This window comes from Echinops telfairi, unplaced genomic scaffold (genome assembly GCF_000313985.2).
Source record: "Echinops telfairi isolate 266 unplaced genomic scaffold, ASM31398v2 ScPeMD7_70;HRSCAF=299, whole genome shotgun sequence".
NCBI lineage: Eukaryota > Metazoa > Chordata > Mammalia > Afrosoricida > Tenrecidae > Echinops > Echinops telfairi.
In genome coordinates this window covers 41,622,530-41,648,899 of record NW_022103968.1, presented here as the reverse complement: position 1 = coordinate 41,648,899, position 26,370 = coordinate 41,622,530, and the positions used below count along the sequence as shown (strand labels likewise).

The 26,370-nt window shown below is 40.0% G+C and overlaps 1 protein-coding gene and 1 pseudogene across 1 annotated transcript in view; both read left to right on the top strand.

Moving 5' to 3' along the window:
* LOC101645713 overlaps positions 1–26,370 on the top strand; it is a 40,855-nt pseudogene that overhangs the window by 5,774 nt on the left and 8,711 nt on the right.
* Positions 3,854–26,370, top strand: part of A1CF (APOBEC1 complementation factor) — a 92,626-nt gene continuing 70,109 nt past the window's right edge. The window contains exon 1 of the mRNA XM_004701367.2: positions 3,854–3,925. The gene's annotated coding sequence lies outside the window, so the exon portion shown is untranslated. The remainder of the gene's footprint in view (positions 3,926–26,370) is intronic.

Sequence of the window (26,370 nt, the reverse complement as noted above, 5' to 3'; positions counted from 1 at the left end):
ATTGACTACGCATTGCATTGTGGGGATTATATGAATTTTGGATATCATTATGAATAACAAGAATTCTAAAATATTTAATTTTCTCATGTCGAACATGTAAACAGAACATAAGGAAATTGTTCAAATAGTACAAGGGACACGACATACTTTAAAATCAGGAAAGGTGTGCACCAGGGCTATATTCCTTACTGCTTAAAGCTGTATGCTGAGCAAACAACCTAAGAGCGGGTCTATACAAAGAAGAATGTGATAGGAGAATTGAAAGAAGTTCATTTACAACCTGCATTATGTAGGTGATACCATCGGTGTCCCTGAAAACCAAGAGGGTGGAGTTAAAATAGAAAACCAAGAGAACTTGAAGCCCTTGCTGATGGAGATGAAAACGACACCCCTCGAGTTATCTTACAACTCCGCATAAAGGAAACAAAACCCCCACAACTGGGCCAATCGGCAATATAAGGATACCAGAGAAAATAGTGAAATGAGCCTGGACTTCACTTTACTTACATTCTTAATAAACAGCAATGGCAGGTGGTGTTGGCAAGAAATGACACAATTATTATATTGGACACATCTGCTGCAAAAGGATAGGAGTCCTACTCCTGCAGAGAGGTACAGCTAAGCCCACCAGGTCACTTGTAATCTGTCCAGAGTCGCTATCAGTCCGCATCGACTCACTGGCAGCAAGCTTAGATTTAAGTTGTTTTGGCTGCAAAGGATGTCTTTAAAATGTTAAAAAGCAAAGTCACTTTTAATACTAAGGTGTGTCTGACTTAAGCCATGGTATTTTCAATTGCCTCCTAACCTTGTGAAATCTGGACAGTTAATAAACTAGATTGATACAAACAAACAAACAAATATGAGTGTCACTGGTTTTGTTTTTCTAGACAACACAGCCTAACGCTGTCAGTTCATGTCCTCTGCCCACTTTCAATGTAATCATTTGATTCTTGGCTTTGAGCTGTTGAAATTTTCTATACATTTTAGAGATTAGTTCCTTATCCAATGTCATTGACAGAAATATTTCCCAGTCTGTTGATGTTGTTTTTATTCTTTTGGTGAAATGTTTCAATATGCCCGAGTGTCTAAGTTTTGGGAAGGCCCAGTCATCTAGTGCGTCTTCTGCTTCTCATTTATTTTCAGTTAGATTTGGGCCGGCATTGACATCATGTAGTAGGACCCTGAGTTTGTCCCTCTTGTTTCATTTATGGTTTTAATCACTTTCACTTTCACATTTAAGTCTTTGATCTTTCTTCAGTTAGTTTTCTTACACAATGTGAGACAGAGGTTCTGTTTCTTTTTTCCACGAACGGATATCCAGTTTTGCTAAAGAAAGTAACTCTCCCCCCTTTAATGCCTTCAGCTGTCCATGGGTGCATGGATTAACTTCTGTGTCCTCAATTCTGTTCCATTGGTCTGCGTGTCTGTCATCGTGCCTATACCAGGCTGGTGAGAGTACAGTGGCTATATAGAACGTTTTAACATCGGGAAGTATAAGGCCACATATTTGGTTTTATTTTTCAATAGTGCTTTGCTTACCCAGGGTCTCTTGTCTTTGTATATAAAATTGGTGATGAGTACTTCTATATTTTTAAAGAACAATGATGGAATCCGCATCAGGATTGCAATATATCTGTAGATCATTTTGAATAGTATTGATATTTTCACAATTTAACCCTTCCTAAACATAAGCATGATATATAATACATTAATTTAGATCCGTATATAACTTAATATTAATTTTATTAATGTTAATATTAATTTATATCAGTAGACCTGTAGATATGTCTACTGATATACATTAATTTATATACATTTCTTGTCATAGTGTTTGTCGTTTTCTTCGTAAAGACCTTTTACTTCTCTGGCTAGATTTATTCCTAAGTAGTTCAACTTTTGGGTAGATATTGTCGATGTTTTGGTTTGTTTGGTTTTTGCCTGATTTGCTTTTCAAAGTTCTGACTGAGGTTGCCTTTTGTCTCTGAAACATGTGGCTGATGCTTCTGCCAGCCAAGGGAGCGGCAGAGGGCAGACCACCCACAGTGGGTTGGTGTGCTCTCCCTGTAGAGGAGGACACGGGGTTTGGAGGATAGGATTCTTAGTCCTAGAGGGAGTTCCTAATGACTCAGAAATGGGCTAGAGTCAGGTCAAATGGTCCCAGGAGTGCCTGCCAGTTCATAGAGTGGCCGTGGGCAGGGTACCTGGCCCCAGAAGTAGTTCCTGTCTGCCAACTGGCTGGCTGGGGGCAGAGGAACATCTCCACGACACGTTCTGCTTGCTGGCCCAAGGAGGAGAGGAGGGTGAGGGAGGGTGCCTCCAACACAAGGGGAGATTGCATCTGATGCTCGGTCCACAAGGGCACACCTCTGACCTCTGGTGAGGGGGACGGGGGTGTCACTAGCAACCAGGTAGGTAAAGGGGAGGGAAGACACACTTCTGGTGGCTGAGCGGGTGTGTGGAGCCAGGGGAAGACCACACCTTGCTGGTTGCCAGCCCCCAGTGTGGCCAGCTGTTTGGTCCTGGGAGAGGAGGGTAGGCTATCAGGCTGTTTCGTGACGGGTCCGCTGAAATCCACTGTTCGGCTTATCTGTGTTTGTTCCAGTTCTTCTCCCAGTCAGAATTTGATCCACTTCTCTCAGCCTTTCCTCGGAAGCTCGGGGTTCCAGGATGATCATCCGTCTCTGCTTCATGCAGTTCGTTGTGTCTTTATTATAGAGTCTGGTAGCTTGCCCGCCATCTTGCCAACAGTGCGGAATCTAGCATTGTGGTGTTTTGTCTTCTGTTTTACATCCACAGAGGTGGCTACTTGATTATTCTTTCTCTGTATCTATATTATAGAAGCATGGCTCGTGTCGTGTGATCTCTAGCCAAAATGCTTCTCTTAATAGTTGGCTCCTAGAAAATTAGATGCTTTTTACTGGGATTGGAACCCAGTGGGAGGGTCATCTAACTCCGTAACCCCATAAGCCAAAATTTCTTCACATTAGAGGACTTTGCATGTTACTTTCTCAAAGAGCTTTATTACCCCTAGGGGTTTACTCTATGGACTGGAGCTCTTACCAATGAATGTATAGCTTTGAGAATATCATCTCTTTCTTTTTCAAGAGAACACAGCATCCCCACACTGGGATTTCAAGCAAGGAACAGTACCCTCAGCTCGCCTAGAAGGCCAGGATAGAGCTGAGTATTATAATTTCAAATCAGCGACCCCTTCTTTAAATAGGAGTGATCAGCTGGTAGAAAAAGCAGTATGTTTTTTCACTATCTGATCTGGTCTTACTTACTTGCTTATATAAATGCTTTGTGCATATTTGGTTTGCAAGCTACTATTTACCTATATGCCTGACCTAGAGCTCCACATTTCACGACATATATTTTAACAGTATCAGAAGGGTAACATGGAAAAAAGGAATATGAGGGGGGCTTCAAAAAGTTTGGAAAAATATCATTGTCTTTCATTTTAGTTTTCCATGAACTTTTTGAAGTCCCCTTATATTGTCCTGAATTACCTTTGATTTAATAGCTCTTTGTCATAGCAGAAAGCAAAGGAGTTAAACATAAAGAAAAATGCTTGGCAAATCTCCACGAGTTCCTTTTAAATGCATAACTCTGGAAAACAGCTTCAAAATAGTATGTTTATCCACGGCTTTTTGCTGCAAACCTCGTTTTAGTTTTGTACACAAATGACAACTGTGATTTTGTAGGCTCTGTCTATGCTGTAGTGACCTAATTTATCCGGTCAAAGGCTACGTGGATGCAAAAGACAGGGCGAGTTAAAGTTTAACTCCCAGGAATTGTAAACCGAACCTAAAGCCACTGAACCTTTGGAGTTTGATATGATGATTAGAATATAACCAGAGTGGCACGGTGAACTCGCCATAATCAAAGACACCTTTTCCGGGCGAGGATCTCTGAAATCACTCAGGTACGGGCCATGCGTTTTGCTTCTTCTACTTTGACTGTATGAACCTGTGCATGGTGGTGGCCGTGGGGACGCAGTGCCAGCAGTCTTTGCTCTCCTATTACAGACCCTAAGCCACGGAATTGTCAGCTTGGTCTTTATATTCATGAAGTAACTTGGAACTTAAGTAGAAGGAATGATCAGATCATCTCAAGAGGAGAGGATTGTCATGAATTTGATTCAATAAACGTTTGACGCTATTATCAGCTAGTTTTACCATGGCAGGTTTAAGAGGGACGCGGATGTTTTGAGAAGTTTATCTAGCTCTAGCCAGACAGCACGGAGAGCGGTCTTTACCTGCCTGTCCTAGATCTAGGAAATAGAACATGTAATTAATGAGAGAAATGGTCTTATCATTCGCAGGCAGACTCTGACTTCTCTGTGTGGATCATAATTCCTACCATATTTTATACTTCATATATTCAATATTTCTCTCCTCTCTCTCCTTTCTCCTGCACCCCCATCCCACCGTGCCCCCTGAAAAGCACCATCATTGTGAAGACTTGCTACGTTCTCTATCATTATTCTGCCAACTTAAAAAATATATCTGTCCTAAAGCTTTTGCATTCGATTCTAGGGGCTGAAAGGGAAGAAAGAGAGGTAGGGAAGTGGGGAGAAAAGAAACTAAGTTAAGACAGGTGTGGAAATGACTGGTTTTGAGTGTGTTAACCCTGAGATCTTTTCCTTACAGAGTGGTTTGGCTAACTGTGTTGCAGTAGATATGCTTTTACATTATCATTTTGTTTGCTTCATAAAGATAATTCACAAGCAGACTATAATGGTATTTTAATGAAAGAAATCCATCAGGACACTTAACAAGAATATCTTCTTTTCACAAGAAATCACCCATTCTCTCAGATTGTAAGCCATTGTTCCATGATGATGAAAGTAAGATCTAGAAGGATGAGTTCCAAGGTAAACAGCTTTCTTTGCTAACGTTTTGTTCAGAATACAACATGAGTTGGGCACTAGACAGGTTTCGTGTTCTATAAAACATGCATTGGTAAACTCGAGGCTAATTAGAATTTGGGAGCCTCAAAGATGGGCTCTTTGAAACCTCCTGTATGTGTGCTGAGCAAGCAGTGGCATTAGGTGGGGAAAGTAAAATGCAGTCGAACTAAAAGTGAGTCTTCCTCTCCTACATTAACTCTGGTGCATTGCCAGTGCCATGTTTTCTGGAATAAGATTAAGACTGCCCATTTCAGACTACGCTCACATAGTTTGCTGGCCCAACTTATTGTTTATTAAGTGTAAGGAAAGCAAGAAAACTAAACATATTGTTATGGGCAGACATCGTGAAATGGTATATTGCTATTGTAGGTACCGTCCAGTGTGTTTGAGCTCATTGTGACCCCACGTGATGAAGTCAATCTGCCCTATGGTTGTTTGGTTTTAAGTTTATTTTTCTTTTCCTCAAAATTAGCATTCTTAACCTTGTCACTACTGACACATTGTGTCAGGAAAAAATTTGGTTGTAGGGTCTGTCCTGTGCATTGTAAATGTTGAACCTTTTATTGTGATTTGAGGGAAGGGTTACAGAGCAAGTTGGTTTTCAACTAAAAAAATCTGTGCCCATTTAGTTTCATGACACTGATGGTAGGACCCACATTGTAGGTACGCTTTCCAGTTCTTTCCTGTTCATCCCTATTTCCATGCATCCTTCTTTCCTATGCCTTCCTGCCTTCTGAGGGTTAGCCAAAGGCAAAGGATGCCCTTTTGATTTTGTATTGCTGGTTGCTCTAAGGCGTGTGTACCTCCCTGCATTATTGCTCACCGTATAGGACTGTCTCTGTATTGCTGGCTTGTAGGTTGAACGTGGGACTGAACAGAGACCATGGGCCACAGTCTCCAGGATTTCGTCAGTCTTGGTATATTTTGTTTATTTTTTAATTCTTTAATCATTTTTGAGGGCTTCCCCCCCACCGCCCCGCCCCCAAGGTTTTCTGAAAACACTGGACATTCCATTCTGATTTCCAATTGTGCTAATACATAGCGGTGGTTTATGTCATTTTAAACATCAACATTTCCTGCACTGCGTTCAATGATGTCGATAAGTGTCTTGCAACGAGTGGCTCCTTTGGCAAGGAGGCCGAGGACATGCACTTGGACAAGAGAGACGAGTTTAGGCAGGTTTTGATACTGCGTGAATGCTTTGTCTAAGAAGAAGAAGAACCCTAACAGGCATTTAGTGAGCATGTATTGCACACTATTTGGCTAAGTCCAGTTTAAAAGCAGTCCATGAATTATCACGTTATTTTCATGACGACCCATGAGGTAGACACGAATACTGTAATAGTATACAAGGGAGGAAATTGAGACACAGATAGGCTACCAAACAGGCTCACCATCCCCCAGTTAGCAAGTGGCAGGACCACGGTCCATGGCCTGATCCTTTGACTGCAGCGTCCTGCTGGACAGCCATGTTACTGTGCTCACATGTGCAGGGGAGTAGTCCTTTGTGTGGCTGTGTTCATTCAATTGCAAATAGTTAAGAATCTAGCAATGTTTTGTTTCCCAGGCTTACTTCCCAACAGAACATCTTCTCCAGGAACATCTATCAGCGTCTCTCAGAACTGTCATTCCTCAGAGCACAGTTTAGGAGCAAATCATCAGTGTAGCCCATGTCCAGCACAAGTAACAAGCAAAATCATCGCCTTAACATGTAGGTGTCTTTATAGTCTAGTTATCTCGCATCTAAAAGGTCTCTGTTTGTCTTTAAGCATTTTAAACGTAATCATAGGGAAAAGCCATCAGACTTTCCTTCGGACAGTGCTGGTTTGGCAGCTCTGTGTCAAGGCTCTCTGGGCTCATAACCTTGGGCATGTTGTCTAACTTCTTGGAGCCTCAGAGTCTTCACCTGTGAAGTGGAAGTCAAATCTGCCTTGCAGAGTTCTTGGATTAAAGGAGATTACAAAGCCGAAGTGTCAAGCATGCTCCTGGTGCACAGTGGGAGCACAGATGGTAAAGTAATGCCATCTTTCCATTTCCATTTTCCTATTCATATACTACTCCAAACACTGCTCACAGGGTCCAGACTGGCGCCTTACCTCCTCTTTGTCAGGAACAAACAAACCAAAACCAAAGCCAGACACTATTTTTTAAAGTATGAAGTTAGCTTAGTCATAAATATGAAGCCTATTCTATTTCTTTTTACGGGCATACTTTTGTTTTAGAGAAGTCACTGAGGGAAAATATTTGTTAAAAGTCCAGAAGGTAATCTTTCTTGGGGTGTGTTCATTTCACCACAGACTAGGTTGATGTGAAAGATGTGTTTCAATAATTGTCCTTCCGAATATTACCATCCCTTTCGATAGCTGGGTAGGACTTTGGGTACAATTGCTTAATCGTTTTCATTACCTTGTATGTCTCTAAATGACTCAATCCATTCAAACAAGACACTATTGATCAATGGAGGATAAACACCATTTTATCATATTCATGGAAACAGTAACCAGGCTCCTCTCAAGTGCAGTTCTAACAGCCCAAACTGTCCCCAGGAAAGGCATGTGTAACGAGCAGTCTACCGCAGGGACATCCTGCATTAGGAACCTAAATCCCATCTGCTCCTGGACCTGACACTGCAAGATCCAGGCAATTGTTGTCAATAAATGTCTGCTGCGGAGTGTAGCAGAAAGGGCCATTTGTCACTTTATTTCATCAAAACCAACCCAACGTGCTTTAAAAACTATTTAGAAAATTTTATTTAATAAATTAAAATGTGACATGGAATATTCTTATTGATCTCCATTAAAGATATACATATTTCCTTTTGAAAAACATAAAGGCTGTCTTGACTAAAGAGACACTGGAAGTTTGAGCTTGTTCAATTGTTTTTAAGATGTGTTCATCAAGATTGTTTTCATTTTGTTCCATGTGAATACATATGTGAAAATTTATATATATAAGTATTAATAACCATGTGGAAAATATTTTTCTTCTTTGCTTATTCCAATAGGGCTCAGTCCATTTATAATATTAAAAGAGAAGTAGTAATAAGACATAAAAATCCTTTGCAAGGTTATGTATATCATTCTGACTAGCCAATAATAGGATCAAAGAGAATCAACACATGAATGTTTGCCCAAAAAGAATGGCTAAGTGAGCAAAATAGTTTGAGATTCTCCTAAAAGCCTACCTACAAAAAGCCTACCTCCAATATAAAGTAATACCTTCCCTTCTGCCAACAAATAACAAATATATGTGTGTGATTTGTAATTTCCCATCAATTTTTAAAACACTAGATTTAAGCAATAAAAATACTTCCTATAATGGTTTACGTCCATAAAGCATTCTAATTTACAGATCATTTGACTTAGATCATTTTATCTAAGAACATTATGTTCTTTCATAGTCAATAAAGTATACTTAACTTCTTCAAGGTAATTGAGATTTACTTCATCATTCTAATTGTAAAAAGCTCATTATTTGAAAGATTCCCTGTTATAAGTCTAATCTTGCTATGTACCATGTCCTTGCTGTTGGCATCAGAGGTGGATTTATAGATCTAATCTTGCTATGTACCATGTCCTTGTTGTTGGCATCAGACGTGGATTTATAGATCTAATCTTGCTATGTACCATGTCCTTGTTGTTGGCATCAGACGTGGACTTATAAGTCTAATCTTGCTATGTACCATGTCCTTGTTGTTGGCATCAGGAACTGTTGAGTCCATTTGGACTCCCAGTGGCCATGGGTATAAGAGAACGAAACAAAACTCTGCTTGGTCTTTGCCATCCTCACGATCTTTTCTTGGAAGCCATGGTTACAGCCACTGTGTGGTTACATCTTGTTGAGAGTCTTCCTCTGCTCTTCTACACTGCAATGCATCATGTCCTTATGCATCCTATTGGTCCCTCCGGTGGCATTCCCAAAGTTTTGCCGTCCTTCCTTCTGAGGAGCATACTTTCTGTGTTTCTTCTAAGACAGATTTGTCTGTTTGCCTGGCAGCCCGTGGTATATTCAGTATTCTTTGTCAACAACATAATTCAAATGTATCAACTTTTCTCCAGACTCCCTTACTTATGGTCTATATTTTCTAAGTATATGAAGTCATTAAAAAGTCCATGACTTGGGGCAGATGCACCTTAGTCCTCACGGTAACATTTTTGCTTTTTAATACTTTAAAAAGGCCTTCCAGCAAAGTTGCCAAATGTCATACATTATTTCATTTCTTTTTTTCTCAGACATTCTATTGTGAATTAAGTGGGGATATAAATATCAGGTCATCATTTATGCCTTCAACAAATTAAACAACGTATCACAACTCCTAATGGCTCGACCGGCTTCCCACACAACCCCCCTTTTCTTATTGCACTCTTTGAAATCTTGACTGCTCCCTCCATGGATGTTGATTGTGGATTCTTAGAACATGAACTCTTTGACAACTTGACAACTTCCGTCTGCTTTCTGGGCATCATGATGTTATTTGCTGAGTCAATATGAGCATTTTTGTTTTCTTTACATTGAGGTAAAATACTGAAAGCTGTCATCTCTCCTCTTCCTCAGCAAGAGCTTCAAGTCTTCTATCCTTTCAACAAGCAAGATTATGTCATCTGCATATTGCAAGTTGTTAATGAGCTTCTCTTTGATCCTGATGTTATATATTTCTTTATATAGGCTAGTTTCTCAGATGATCTGTGTAGCATAAAAATTGATTCAGTATGATGTAAGGATATGACGCTGATGCACAACTTCTTACATTTTATTGTTGTTTTGTCCAATTGATATTTCACTTAGAATGACCCTGTGCGATAGAGTAGAACTGTCCCTATAGTGTTTCTCTCGGTTGTGTTATTTATAAACAAAGATCAACATGTCTTTCATACTGCTGCTGCTGGATTTCAGCCTCCAACTTCTCATTTGCCAGTCACTGCTTAGTCATTGTGATAGCAGGGCTCTTTACGTAGCTTAGTGCTGATAATGTCGAAATTAAGAATGATAATTCCATTACTATATGTACACTAATGATTTCTCTCATTCACTTCCGCTGAGTCAACTCTAATTCCTAACAACTCTATAGGGCAGTAGCATTGTCTCTGTGGGTTTCCCAGAATGTCAATTTTTACATTTACATTTTCAAACGCCTAAGCTTAACTGATGTTTTTATCAGTTAATACAGAGAAAAGGTGAGATAAGAAAAAGGGGACATAAGATCCACATGGAAGATAAGAAGAAGACCAATCTTATGCAGGCTGCAGAAAACAGCTCTAAGACATTTAAGCCAGTTTAGGTACTATAACTAAAACAGTGAAAGAAAGAAATGAAAGGAGAGAGCTATAAAATCTCTTAGCCGAATCCTATAAGAAACAGTACAGCAGGGCACTGGCAGAGTATCATGTACAAATAGGATTAGCGTTTCTTTCTAATAACTCATCTTTAGAATTGGTCTACCCAGATCTTCCACTGGGATTGTGGTGAGTGTTTATCTATCCAGCTGGGGCCTTCTGCATGAAGTAAATCTATTTATTAGAGGTATTTAAATCCTAATGCCTATGATTACTTGCTGGGAAGTCAGAATTCAAATTTAATATCATGAGGGAGACAATCCCTTGGAATGTACAGGTGACCATTTGAAGAATCATCTTTTCAATTTTCCTCCCTGAAAATTCCTAACAGTGTCTCACAATTCAGACATTTACCACCAACCTATTAAGATTGGTCCCTTGTGAGACAAATGATGATATCAATAGTAGTTCCTTATCTTATATGAGAGCACCGCGGGTGGTACAAATGTTTAGCACACTCTGCTGTTAACTGAAAATTTCGAGTTTGAATCCCCAGAATCATTTCCAGTAGCCTGGTGACTTACTTCCCCAAAGTTGTGGTTGTTAGGGGCCATCGAGTCAGTTCCAACTCATAGTGACCCTCTGCCCAACAGAACAAAACACAGCCTGGTCCGGCGCCACCTCACAATTGTTCTTCTGTTCGAGCCCATTGTTGCAGCCACTGCCTCAATCCTTTCTTAGGGTCTCTTTGTTATGTCGCCCTTCTACTTTGCACAGCACCACCTTCTCCAGGCACTGGTCTCTCATGTCCAAAAAATGTCAGGCGCACTCTCACCATCCTTGCCTATAAGGAGCACTCTGGCTGCACGTTTCAAAGATAGATTTGTCTGTTCTTTTGGCAGTTCACAGTCCCTTCAGTATTCTCCCTCAGCACCATAACTCAAGGGCATCGATTCTTCTTTCGTCTCCGTATTCAGTGTCCAACGTTCACATGCACATGAAGTGATTAACAATACCATGGCTCACAGGAAACCATGTGGAACGCATCTACTTGGACACACATGTGGTCACCCGGGGTCACAGCAATTCAATGACAAGTGGCTTGGTTCTGTTTTTCTGTATACTTCTCTAGCTCCTAACCTGTGCCAAGCACACAGACTAACTCCTTTCGTTTTCACCATGATTCTACGGGATAACGACTACTCGATGTCACGTTTCTGATAAAGATACAGGCATCGAGAGTTGTAGCTAATAAATGGTAGAAGCAGTACATTCGGCAGTGTAGTACGCACACTCCTGCAGGCAGAGCATAAATGGAATACAGAGAAACATTGGCTTTTAGAACTAGAAGACACCTTTGAGATTGTTTACAGAAAAGCGATGGGACTTTCCAAGGATACAATTGCTGTATGCCATCAAGTCAGTCCCAACTCGTGGCGACCTTTTGACAGAGTAGCACTGCCCCACAGGGTTTCCTAGGTAGTAATATTTATAGAAACAGATCGCCGGGGTCTTTTCTGCTGAGGAGCTAGAATCACAGAGCTTCTGATTAGCAGCCAACGGTTCAGCCATCACACCAGTAGACATTTTCCCCAGCCCCCAGAGTAAGACCCTTTTCTTTGAGGGCATAAACCCAGGTAGAAGACTGCCCTCAGGCAGGCCCTTTCCACGAAACTGCTTTCCATTAGGCAGCATTTCTAACCAACTCAGCCTGGTTTTTATTTCTTTGTTTGGCACAAATTCAGGAAGTCAATTCCCAGGACGTCTATGGTTAACGGGAATATTCCTTCCACTCTGGGTCCCATTCTCACTGCTCTGCCCAGGCTCCCGGAGCAATGGACCAAAGATTCAGGAACTCCTTGGTGGAGAGATGCTCCTTTGTGACTTTAAGAGAATGCCCAGCCCAGATCACAGAGGACACGTGTACAGACACCATGAGCTAGTGACAGGATAAGCCATGGAAGCATCACTGAAAATATAAAGTCATTGTCCTGAATGGCCTGCCACCCCAAATCTGTCAGAGCCTGCGAAGGACACACCTGCTCCCGATGGAAAGAGTAATTGGGCTGCTAGGTCTATGCCTCCCAAGGGAGTCCCATATTTAAACCAACCTACTTTGGAATTTTAAATTGAGAGCTAGATGCTCCCAAATAGCAGCTCCGTCAGCCTGAATAGTTATTCATGTAGGATAATAAGAGTATGCATCCCAAAGTTCCTTATTAAAATACAAATTAGTCGGGCTGCAGAGAGTGGGTGATTTCAACCAGGATCAGGCATGAACACTTCAGCCTAACCTCACTAAGCAGATGAGCTAGCCTGTCGAAGTCTGAGGATGGGTGCTCAGAACAACTAGATTTTGAATTCGGGGAATCAGAGGTGCAGAGAATAGACAGCTAAGGCTGGATGAGTTATGAGTAGCTGGAGTGGAAGAAAGGGGTTGTGAATGGCAGGCATTTGGCTGACCTTTGAAGGATTTATTTAATGTATTAAATGATGTTGATTTGCTATTAAAGTCATTTGAGCATTGTGTTTACCAAATTCTAATTCCTGTGACTCTTCCTCATCATAACCCATTGTTGTGGAGTCAGTTCCACCTGCTAGCACACCCATGTGTATCAAGATGAAGCGGTGCTCCATATGGCTTCCAGTGGCTATTTTTTCCATAATCGACAGTCAAGTTCTTCTCCAGGTGTATCTGCACAGACTGGCACCTCTAGCCTTTAGGTTGATAGCTGCCTTGTTAATATTTGCAGGACCTACCACAGGAAAACAAAGTCAAACTCACTGCCCAGGAATTGATTCTGACTCACGGTGACCCTATAGGACAGGGGAGAATTGTAGAAATGACACTGTGAGTCTCCAAGACTGAACTGTTTACAGGAGTAGAGCATCCTATATTTCCACCGAGGAGCAACCGGTGGTTTCAAACTGCTGACCTGGCAGTTAGCAGCCAAACGGGTAACCACTAAGCCACCAGGACTCCAGGACCCCAGGAAGGGCCTTCGAATTCAGTCTGAGGAGAATAATTTTAAAAAACATGGGTAATTAGCTGCAACAACAACAAAAAGAGAGTAAAACCCAGGGTCCTTGCACCCGAATACAAACCTCTCAAGTTTTGTGACTTTCACAGTCACTATGGAAACTTAGAGCCATTTAGAAAGATGCAGCTTCAAGACTAGGACAGAAACCAGGCAGGAGATGGAATCGCCTGTGTCCTGCCTGGGTCTGCCCGCAGACTGGTGAGAAGAACATTGCGAATGGAGCTACACAGGGTTTCGGGACTGCAGCGTCCGTTGGGGGTCAGGACTCATTTGAAAGGAAAAGGACACTACGAAGATTATTTCACAAGGGGAAAATGAGGCCTTCTCCTCCCATAAAGACATAGAGCCTTGGAAGCCCACAGACGCAGTTCTACTTCCTCCGACAGGGTCGCTGGGAGTGAGAACCCAGTCGGTGGCAGTGAGTCAGTCTGAGAAATGCCAGGTTGAGTGTGTCAGGCTGGGCCTAAAAGTGATGAGGATATATGTCCTTGAGCAGTTTCTGGGCCTTTCTTTCTTTCTTTTAAAAAAAATACTTTTATTGGGGGCTCTTACATCTCTTATCACACATTCATCCAGTGTGTCAAGCACATATTTGCACACATGGCTCCGTCAGCATTTTCAAAGAATTCTCTTCCCACTTGAGCCCCTGATATCAGCTCCCCATTTCTTCCCCCTCCCTCTCCTCCCATCCCCCCTCACGCACCCTTGATAAGTTATAGATTATTTTTCCATATCTTACATCGTCCTCTGTTGCCCTGCCCCCACTTTCCCATTATTCGTCTCCCTGGGAGGGGCTTCTAGATTGATCCTTGTGATCGGTCCCCTTTTCTCTCTGGGCCTTTCTTTCCTCATTCTCTTTGCTACAGTCATGTTCTGCCCTTCTTTTCTCCCACCTGTCCCTTCGGCTTTTAAGCTGAAGGATATTTGAATTGTGTAGTGTGATAACCAAGTGATACGTCAACTTAAATATTAAATATACACACAAAGAAAATCTGTTCTTGTTCAATTTTATTATTCCAGAATTTTCTAAATTCTTCAACTATCTTTGCCAGGCATGCTCAGGAGAGTCGGGGATGGTGGGAAGGGTTGGTTACCACGACAGATTGAAGATCACATGCTAGCGAGCTGCAGCCACATCCGACAAGTTCTAGAAGCCTCACAGCACACAGACGGGGGCTCTCCCTTGGGAGGGGTGTCTTATTGGAGGGCTCTCCCTTTCCTCCCTGCTACCCTCACTCCCAACCCTGACGCATATACAGTCTCTATCTACTCTTAAAACGTTCTCAAATTCCTTTTGGATTAAAAACACTCTTTATTATTCATCTCTGAATCGCCAGTGGTATCATGGACTAGCCACATAAATGGATTCCCATTTCAGTCTCAGATATCTCTGTTCTTGTTGCAACCGGGTTGGAAGCTTTGTTAGGAAGTATTATTGATAGTGTTTATTATGAAAGTAAAATTTTGCAATATAAGGTGTGAAGTGCAGTGTTACTACCAACTTTGGCTACCAGAAGTTTATTTACCCCTATATTTAGAGACACATTCATGTTTACACATGAATATATATATACACACACATTTCTAAACAAGTATGAATTCATCTTATCTGTGGAAATTGTGGAAGCAAGAATGGGACTACAGCTATGAGGAAAGTGAGAAACAAGATCAAATCACCGTAGAAGTAAGAATCGGAATTCCAGAACACTTCATTGTGCTCATGTGGAACTTATATGTAGAGCAAGAAGTAGTTGTGCAAACAGAACAAGGGAATGCGGCGTGGTTTAAAATCAGGAAATGTGTTTGTCCAGATTGTATACTTTCACCGTACTCATTCAATTGGATTATATAATGAGGAATGTAGCATCAGGGTTGGAGGAAGGCTTATTTACAACCTGCGACATGAAGATGACACCCCTTGATTGCTGAAAATGAGGAGGACTTGAAGCATTTGCTGATGAAGATCAAGGATTGCAACCTTCAGTGTGGCTTACTACTCAATGTAAAGGAGACCAAAATCCTCACAACTAGGCCAATAAGTAACATCAGGATAAATGGAGAAAAGATTGAAGTTGTCAAGGATTTAGTTTTGCTTAGATCCATAATCAATGCTCATGGAACCAGCAGTCAAGGGAACAAAAGACAAGGTGCAGTAGGTAAATCTGCTGCACAAGACCTCCTGAGAGTATTGAAAAACCAGGGTGTTACTTTGAGGACAAAGGTGCAAACCATGTTCCTTTCAATTGCCTCATATGCATGTGAAAGTTGGACATTGAGTTAGGAAGACTGAGGAAGAATCAATGCATTCGAATTGTGGTGCTGGAGAAGAATATAAAAAGGACCATGGAAAATTTCATTTTACTCTTTGAACTAAACTCAGGTTAAGTCAAGTAAAGAGAGCAACCAGCAGGAAAAAGGCCCAAATCCAAGCACTGAGGAGTAACCAGCATTGGAGGCGGTTCCGGAAGAGTTCTATGGGTTTCAGCAGTTTTGTAGATCTGCTCACGTGTTTATTGATCTGATTCAGCTCATTCCCACACCTACTGCTTTCTCTTCTAGAAGCCTCCCTTCTCGATCATTCCTCCATCTCATAGCTTCAGCTCTCCATGCATAGACCCATGACAGGTTGTGGTTGTGCACACAGTGCTAATATTGAGCACATGATTGGTAGGTCCTCGTCACAAGTGAGTTCAAAACAGATCCCCTGAGCCAGATCCTAAAAAGAGTCAGATTTTCTTTTTTGTCAGTTCAAGGACAATATTGATAAAGATTAGCAATTGGGAAAACACTTTTAGGGAAATGTAATTTCCTCTTTTCTCCTGTAATCTAATCTGTACCTTTTTTTAATTGTCATTTTTTGTAATAATTTTTTATGGGAGTACCTGTCCCATCTATTTGGTAGGTGGAATTTTTAAAAAGCAATTTAATTACTCTCAATTGTTTTCTTTTATATTTAATGTGTGTAGATTGTACCTGTGCTAGACTGGGTTGACTAGAGAAAGAACTCCGGAGACACTCATGGATGTGTAAGAGAGAGCTTTATCTCAAAGAGCAATTGTATATTAAGAAAACATCCCAGCCCAGTCCAGCTCAAGTCCATAAGTCCAATATTAGCCCATAAATTCTATACTAGTCCATAACCCCCTCTTCAGATGCACACAGCACATGCAAAGTACAGGAAGATCACTGGCCTGTGGATGCAAAGTCTTGTGCATCCAGTGGCAGTGGAAGCATCTCCAGGGCTCTCACAGGTCTCCATGTGGCAACATGTGGCTCTTCAACATGAAGGTGAAAGGAGAGAGGGGGGGTGGGGGCGGGGGACCCATCTCCAGAGAGCCATTTATCTTGGTTGCCCTCCAATCAAGCTGCAACCAGATTGACAGACTAAACTCCACCCACATGCTCCTACAGGAGCCATGTTGGCACAAAATCCTAACTATCTCAATAGCCATAGCCCTAAAGCAGCAGTTTCAATTGAGTCTCTGTGTTTGTTGTTTGTCACTTCTCAGCCCGTTCATATGGAGTAGAACTGTCCCACAGAGCCTTCAAAGCTGTGCCCTTTCAGAAGCAGAGCTGCAAGCCCGTCTTCCAAGGCATCTCCACTCGGGTTAGAACTGCCAGCCTTTTCATTAGTAGTCAATTGCCTAACCATTTGTGCCACTCAGAGACTCTATGTGGAGCTTTGAAGGCATACCATTTCCTTGGCCCCTCTCCAGACCAATTGAATCAGAATTCCTGGAGGATGGTTTTCACCTAAAGAGGTTGACAACTAGGCAAGTTGTTGCTGTGGACCATAAAGGTGATTCCAGCTCATAACAGCCCTATAGAACAGAGTAGATCTGCCCCATAGGATGCAATTAGATTGCCAGGGATTTTTGTCCTGCGGAGCGGCTGATGGGTTCAAACCACTGACCTTTCGGAGAGCAACCAAGTGCTTAATCCCTGTGCCACTGACCAAACAGATGGATCCTAGTGTGACATGAGTTGGGGCAGGAAGTCTATTCCTTCTCCGCTTATGCCTTCTCCCTAACCTCTAGCTGATCGCCAGCTGATTCAATAAGCAGGAGGAAAATGCCTATTAAGAAGAGGGGAAAAAAGTGATATTTTAGAAAAAGTGCCAGTTTAGAAAATGTTTTCATAGTGGTATAATATTTTACGAATAAGCTCCTCCTTAGAAAATTACTGCAAGTCACTGTTAAATATGGAATTCACTCAAAATGGACATGTCCTCTATTTGAGCAGAAAATTATGGTGGAGCTGTGTTTGAGAGCATGGTAAGAGAATAGAAAAGAGAGGTTCAGTGGATGACTACCACATGCTGAAATTTAGAAACCTTTGCAGTTAAATCTCAAAGTCCATTCTGACAACACATGCACAGGTTAATGCTTCCTCTTGTCTTTTCTTGTGTGCTTTACAGTTTCAAACTAAGTCTCAGGGATTCAAAGTTGATATTTAAAGGGACTTCTAAGCAAATAAATAGCAAACTCTGAATAGATAAAATATACCTTTCTAATGTCTACTTTGTGAGGTTATGGTCTAAAAGCAAGAGACATTTTTATTGAATCAGAAATTTTAGAATTGTAAACAGATTTTTTAAAAAGAAAATAAGTTTTTCTATTTGAAATTACTTTCTCCTCAAACAACACAAGAAACATTTCTGTATGTTGGGAATGCTTTGCAAGAATGGTGCTCTGTGGGTCACATGAATACGATGAACTTCCCAAGAGTTTAGGTAACTTTTTTTTCTAATGAGATTTTTCTGATTCCACATTTTGAAGTAGGGGGGGAAAAAGTTGAGAAAGCACTGCCCCTTGCATATACACAATGTCCTGATTTAGTACACACACCTTATCATATGATAATCAGTTATCTACTATACATGAGTTGCTCTTTTAAAAATAATCATTTTATTGGGGGCTCGTACAACTCTTATCACAATCCATACATCAGTTGAATCAGGCATGTTTGTACATATGTTGCCTTCATTCTCTTCTACACATTTACTTTCTATTGAGCCCTTGGTTTCAGCTCTTTTTTTTCTCCCCCCTCTCCCCTCACAACCCCCTGATGAATTGTACATTGTTACTATTTTCATCTCACCTCCAGTTATTTTCCCTAAGAGGGAAGTTTTATTTTTCTCTATAGTTATATTTTTACTGAATTAATTTCCTTAGTAGCTTAAACTTTACTTTATTTCTTAAATGTGTTTTATTGCCAATAGGAACCATGACAGTGCAATGGTTAAGCGCTCAGCTGTGAGCCAAAGGTTGGCTGGTTGAACCTCCCAGCTACTCTGAGAGCTAAACATGCGGCAGTTCTGCTTCCAAAAAGACTCATGGCCATGGACACCCTAATGGGCAGTTCTAGTCTGATCTTCAGTGTCACAATGAATTGGAATCAACTTGATAGCAATGGGTTCTTGGTTTTTCAGATGAATTAGGATAATTCTCTATAAAATGACATATGAACTTAAATGTGTCTCATCAATTAGTAGGTATTAAAGTCTGAATCGCAGACCCTCTAAACCTTAGCAAAAACAATTTCTCTAGAAACTGCAGTAAATGTGAACTGTTTTATTGTTATCTCTATTATTTAATGTATAATGTTTAGCCATGAAATAGCAGAAGAATCATATCCTGTGCTGTGTTTTACTTTGTCCTGTTTAGTAGAGGTGATCATTTTAAAATCACAAGTTTCTACGCTACTTTTTTCTTCTGTTAATGTATCTTTCATATTCATTCATCTATCTATTGATTTGTGAGTCTCTTTCCTTGTGAATTTTCTATTATATGACTAGCAATCATTTTATACCCTTTGGTGGCTTCCTTTTAAGCTTATTTTACTAATAGAAGTTTGCGATTATTTTGTAATCAAATCTGTTAGTCTTTGTACCCATGCTGTCAGGTGTGCTTGGGCGGGCGGTGTGTACCATGGAAACATTCTCTGCATTTCTTTCCAGCAGTTTATCCAATGTTTCCTGGGTTATTCCTCTAACACTTAATCTTTTGGCATATATTTGGAGATGATACATCAACTTTACGTTTTCTCAAATGTTTACATTCTCCTTGTGTTTTGAAATACTACCCTTTCGAAAATTCCAATGTGCACAAAACTTTGGGTATAGATTTTTATCCCATTCCACTAATCTAATTTTCTATTTGTATCTTTTGTTTAATGATGATTTTGATTAAGGTCATTCCGCAACTGATCCTATACTTTAAAGATGTGTTGTGACATTTGTGGAACACTTTCCTGCTTGAGGAACTATAGAATTAATACGTTGAGTTTAAAAATAATGTTATTGGAATATTGATTGAAATTATATTAAAGTAATAATTTGGAAAGATTTATTAAGCCTTTCGTTTATATTGGCTTTTAAGTGCTTCGGCAAACTTTTATCTATTTCATGCATGTCTTGATATCTCTCATGCAATTTAATTTTATATATAAGTTTGGTTTATATTGCTCAGATATTCTCATATTTTATGTTATTTCTTTTAAATAAGAAGCATTTATCTTATAGTTGCCCTCGTAGTATTCTCTTGCTATTATTTTATACAGCCGATTCATTTTTTTTTCAAACCATGACTTTCTCTGCACTTGAAAGTTCTGAAGCTACACTATTCCCTCCTTTTACTTTGTAATTGTCTTCTTTACAAATAGTGACTCTGGTTCCCTATTTTCAGTCTTGTAAGTTTGTTTCATGTTGAATATTCCTATATCTAGGTGAACTTTTGGTTGGCGGTGTCCTGTATGTTTATCTCAGGTTGTTGGCTGCTCTTGATTCTCTGGCCAAAGAATTTCTTTTAGCATTTCTTGTAAGATTGGCGTGGTTTTTAGGAATTCATTTCATTTCTATTTATCTGGAAATATCCCACTGTCACTGGCATAGATGAGGGACCATTTTGCAGGTATCTGATTCTAGGTGGTCCTAGTTTTCCCTTTCAGGATTGTACACATGTCACTCCATTTCCTTCTGATCCACAAAGTTTTTGCTGAAAATCCAGAGCTTAGTCTTATTGGGTCTCCTTTGCAGGTAACTTCATTTTCCTCAAGCTGCTTTCAGGAATCTTTCTTTATCTTTGGGTTTGGAGAGTGTGAATATGCTATATTTTGGTGATTTTCTTTCTTTTTCTTTTTAAAAATCATTTCATCAGAACATAATCCATATATCATTCAATTCCATGCTTCAGTCCTACCAAGAAGGCAGTGCCCTTGCCATGCCCTTGAGAAACCATTAATCCTGTCACGGTCTCACCCATCCTGGATTTCATATATATATGAAGGGGACATCTACTATAGTCCCCTTTCCACTGCATGATGGCAAGACTATCACATCCCTGGTCTATGTTCAGAGGACACTTACTGGAGGCTCAATCCAAGTGTATTTTCAGTTCACTCTTCCCACCCATCACCCCCCCAAACTGATACAACTATTACATGGGTTAGAAGGAGGATCAAATAAGATGTTACATTTTAAGCTAACTGTGTCTACTATAATCGTGTCTACCACACTCTCGGTCAGGTAACAGAGCTATTCATAACCCTTAACTATGGTCAGAGGGAATTCACCAGAGGCTTAATCTATGTGTCGATCCTGCAAATGGATTTGGGGCTTCCACTGTCATCTATACCTTTCTTCAAACAGGGTGTTCACAATTTAAGATCTGATACTATTCCCTCCTTCATATTTGATTATATTATTTACAGTCCTTAGATCACACAGGCTGATGTGTGTCTTTCCTGGGGCTTTAGTTGACTCTTCACTTACATGGCTGCTTGTTTGAAGACAAGCCTTTAAAACCTCATATGCAAGTAAATAAATAAATCAAACCTCAGATGCTATTCTTTCTGATAACCAGGCACCATCTGGTTTCTTCATTGTTTCCAGCTTCTTCTTTGCTATAGCATCCATATCTTCAGTGATACCTTCACAAGGGCAAGTATCAAGTAGGGCCATGTCATAAGAACTAATTGCTCTTAGATTGGGGCTAGAATTAAGTTCAAGCCCAAGATCAATTTATATCTCTATCATTTATATATGTCTCTGATTTGCTGTAGAGTCATCATTGTCATTTTGTTAGAGAGCATCATCAATCATCTTCCTGGGGTATGAGGCAACTCCACTGATACTGTCATAATTCAGCCAAGGCTCTAGAATTTAAAACACAATTGAGAAAAGGAGATTATCCAACTATAAACTGGGTAAGAACCACAATACATGAATTGTTGAGTTGTGTAGATTAAACTCTTAAGTGACTGGACACTACACACAAAAATGGGGTTTGGCAATAAGGCAAAACTTTCAATAATACGCATTTACAGTGGCAGAACAGGCCTACCAGATTAATAGATAGCTTAATAAAGAAAGGAGGGCATTAAAATATTAAGTAGATGGTAGTCCCAGGCCACTATGCATTGTGCACTTTCAAAGCAAGAGCTTCTAGCTAAAGGTCTGTGACTGCCAGTTCTATCCACTTGGAATCATGGTCATCTGCTTCTTGTCACACAATGAAGTTCCAGCCTCAACCCCAAGGGCTATAGGTAAGGGTGATTTTCTTTTGGGGTATATCCTGTTTGATGTTTTTTCAGCTTTAGGAATTCATATGTTCATACCTTTCAAATTTGGGGAATATTTTCCTCCCATGATTCTTCAACAATTTTCTCTGTACTTTTTTTGTCCCTTCCTGTTCTGGAATTCCAACCACACATAAATTATGATTCTTTAGGGTGTCCCATATAACTTTTAGACTGTATTTAAATTTTTTCATTCTTTTTCTTTATTGTTACTCTAGCAAGCTGATATTGAGAAATTTGTCTTTGAGTGCACTAATTTGACCTTTCATTGATTCAATTCCATTCCTTTATTCTTTATTTGTGAAACCTTACCATTTATTTTCTGAACCTGTGTGCCTGAACACTTAAAAATTCTAGGTTTCCATTTGCTGTTTTTTATGGTTTCTAATTTTTCATTTATTTTGTCAGTTTGTTTACTGAATTCTACTGGTTTTCTTTTGTGTTTCCCTTGACTTCGTCTGCAGTTTTCTCGATCTTTCTCTCAATCCATTGAACACATCTAAGTTACATTCTTTTGTTTTCCTTATTAGATAGTTCCAATGCCATTTCTTCCTTAGAAAGGGGTTCTGGCTCTGTAATTTGGTCACCTGTTTGAGCCACCCTCTGTCTTGCTACTTTGTGTAAATTTAAATTCTTTATCATCTCTGAGGCACTGTGGTGTTATATTTGTATTTAATTGATGATTATAATATGCATGTGTTCTTAGGCATCCCTCATCTGTCTCCTGGCAGGTGTGATAAGAGAATGTGAATGCATTGTGTGCACAGTTCTCTGTTTGCTGTTGTACAGCACAATTGAGAATGAATTTGACTGGTGTTGAACGGTGTCTTTGGATGGCCAGGTGATACAGGAGTGGACCGTGGCCATATTCAGGTGGGTGTGACTGCAGGAGGTTTAAGTGTGGGTGGGCCAGGTAGGCACGGTTGCTTTTCTGTTGTCAACCACTGTTGCTGACTTTGTGCTGTCAGGCCAGTGCCTCAATCCAATGCTGCTTCCATAAGTTCAAGATGTCCGCGCTATGTCAGGCAAGCCAATTATTCACCTATTTGTATCCTCTCTTGTTGCTTCAGATTAGTTTCTTCTCCTAGCCAGTATTCAGCCTTTCTTCTGAAGCTCAAGTTTCCAAGATTGCCATCTGTTCCATTTGGTCTCTCACGTTCTTGTTGCAGAGGTCAATGTGGTGTGTCTGCATAGCCTTCCATCTTGTTGGAAGTTTGATTAGTTGTTAATAGAATGATCATGGTGTGATCATTAAATATAATGTTTGCTACCTGTTTATGAGACATGCTTTTTATCCATTTCAGGATGTTTTATTCTACTGAGAATTCTCTAAAAGTATTGCTTTTTACAAACCAATAGTGGGTGTTGCATTTTATTGTCCCCTTGCATGGCCTGGGAAGAAGCACTGGTGGTGTAGTGGTGAAACCCTCAGGAGTTAAGCAACAAGTTCAGCAGTTTGAGGCCACCTGCTGCTGCCAGGGAAAGAGGTGGCTGTCTGCTTCCCTAAAGATTTATAGCCCTAGAATCCTGATGAGACATTTCTACTTTGTCTTCAAAGATCACCATGAATTAAAATTAGAATCAATTCAAGGGCAATATGTATGGGTTTGTTTGTTTTAAATTTAGGATGATCCTACTTGTCTTTATAATGTAAGTAACTACACTAATAGAATTGCTAATGTTGAATAACCTTGTAATCATATAATGAACCCATCTTATTTATAGTATATGATTATTTTGTTACTTTGCTATATTAATTCCATATACATACTCACATGTGGTATTGGCCAAAGTCGTCTAGTTTATGATGGGTTTGTATCAAAGATATGCTGGGTTATAGAAAATGTCATGTTTTTCATAATTTTCTATGTTTCCAAAGATGTTCTGTAACACAAAAGTTGTCTATTTCATAAATGATTTTGACAACTTCCCTAATAAGACCATCTGGATCTGATGGTATTTGGAGGATAAAATATTGAATATTGTTTAAATATCATTTGAGGTTCTTTATTTACTCAAATGTTCAGCTTATCCTTGAAACACTTTAGAATTCACATTTGAGGTAATTATTGAGGTATTTCTATGATTTCACATTATAAGTAAAGGTGTTCTCTTTTCAAACACCTCTGGACCTCTGATTACATCAATTCCCCCCTCTTGTTGTCAAATATACTTTCTTCTATTTTTTTCCTTCTCAGGTTTGTCAGAGAGTTGTTGGTTTGTTGATATTTTCAATCAGCTCCTAGATTTATTAAATCTACAGATTTTCTGTTTGATGTATTCCACTTTTATCTTTGATTCCTTATATTTCATTATCTCCCTTTTCATTGTTTTTCTATTTTGTTTTGCTTAGTTATTTTATCTTTGGATTTTTCATCTTCTAATAAGTTATAAGCAATTTCCTTAAAATAGGATCTTGACCACATCTCATTTTTATATGATATGTCTTCATTGTCACTCATTTACTTGTGTAATTTAAATTTACTTTAATTAAATGGAAAAAAATGGTATATTATAGAAAACTGAAGAGTAAAATGAGCAAAAATTATAAAAATTAACATAATCTATTAAGTTACCATCCACAGGTAACCAGTTGGCACCTTATAACACAAATGAAATTAGAGTACACAATCTGCCCTGTAATCTGCCTTTCCTACTTGATTATATTTCAAAAATGTCTCTCTAAATCGTTATATGTTCTTCCAGATCATCAAATTTATTATTGCACCACACAACTACATACTCCAATATATATTTATCATGGGATATTCAGATTGTGTTTCATTTGCATTACAACACTAACATTCTGAGAGCTAGCAGGCATGAACGGGTCAGAACTTTGAACTTTTCCTGCTGAGAAGAGCAAAAATAAGTGAAATAAGTAGAGCAATTATGAACGCAATAGGGATCAAATAATGGATTCAGGATGAATTTCTTTCCACCTAGGGCAGTTGTTAGCAAGGACAGTAACCGGCAGAGGACCACAGAGAACTAGGAGGAGATGGTGAAAGCGACAAGTGAGGAACAAGACAGAAATACTTACTGAGCACCTTCTATATGCTACGGACTATGTTAAGTAGGCTCCCATCCATTTTCTTATTTATTTAATCTTTCTTTATTTTAAGAATACACACACATAACCTTCAAGTTAGGTATAAGTGTTCTAATTCCTTATCTCAGAATAAAAAACAGGTCCTCAGAAAAATTAAAATCACAGTAGCAGTACTCAACGTAGATGCAACTTTCACCTCCCCCAAAATACAGAACTGATAACAGTATTAAGATTTTGAAATCCAGTTAAACCAGAGCACGTACACTGGTATAACTAAGATCTCTCAATACATGGAATCAAGGACAGATGAACCCCTCAGGAACAATAATGGGAGTAGAGGGACAGTAGGGTAGGGGGAAGCTGGGAGAGAAGGGGGAACCGGTTGCAATGATCATGTATAACCGCCCCTTCTCCCCCGCAACCCCCCACCCAGGGGGACAAACAACAGGAACATGGGTGAAGGGAGACAGGAAACAGTGTCAGATATGAAAATAAAAATAATTTATAAATTATCAAAGGTTTACGAGGGTGTGAGGGTGGGGGCGGGAGGGGAAAAAAGAAGAGCTCATACCAAGGGCTCAAGTAGAAAGAAAATGTTTTTGAAATTATGATGGCATCATATGTGCAAATGTGCTTGATACAATTGATGTATGGATTGTTATAAGAGCTTTAAGAGTCCCCAATAAAATGATTTATTAATTTAAAAAAGATTTTGTCAAAATATAAGTAAAGTTAATGTATCTAATATTAATCACCCTAGTTTCTTTTATTATTGGAAGCCTTGTTTGGGCCCAAATCGACCGCGTCCAAATGAATGGGATTTTACTAAGTTCTTTTCGTTGTCGTTAGGTGCTGTCAAAACTACTCTGATTCATAGCGACCCCATCCATCCTGACAGAACCAATCACTTCCTGGTCCTGCGCGATCCACGATGGTGGCTATGGCTAAGCCACCGCGTCAATTCACCTTGTTAAGAATCTTCCCCCTGGTTTAAACACACCTCTGTGATCAGCGGGTGCCTGGAGACCAAGACCACCCGTAATAATCTCCTCAGGGTACCTTCAAAATAGGTCCCATCCGAAGAATAGCTTCTGAGAGATCCGCTAGCCCAGTTTAATCAAGGCACCGAGGTCAGTTTAGAGGGTTACGAGACTTATTTGAGGATCTCAAAGGGTCATCGTGATAGATTTTTCTCAAAGGACACAGGTCTCTCACCAGGGCTTCTCGTGGTTTATGAAAACTGCAAACGGCGTCGGTGGGAAAAAGCCCCAGAGGGGTGTGCTGAGGATCTTTCTCCTTCCCACCCGTGCACCCCGTGCACCGGCTCATTCTCCGAGGACAGCAAGCCTGTGGAAGCGGTACCCTCTCTACCAGACAGCTCAGATCTGGTAGATCAAAGAGCACAGCATTCCTTAAGGCAGCATTAGTGGATCACAGTGCTGCCTTCAGAGGAGGATAAATCCAATGGACGGCACGTGGAGAAAAAGTACCTTCACACAGTGATCATTTTGCTTA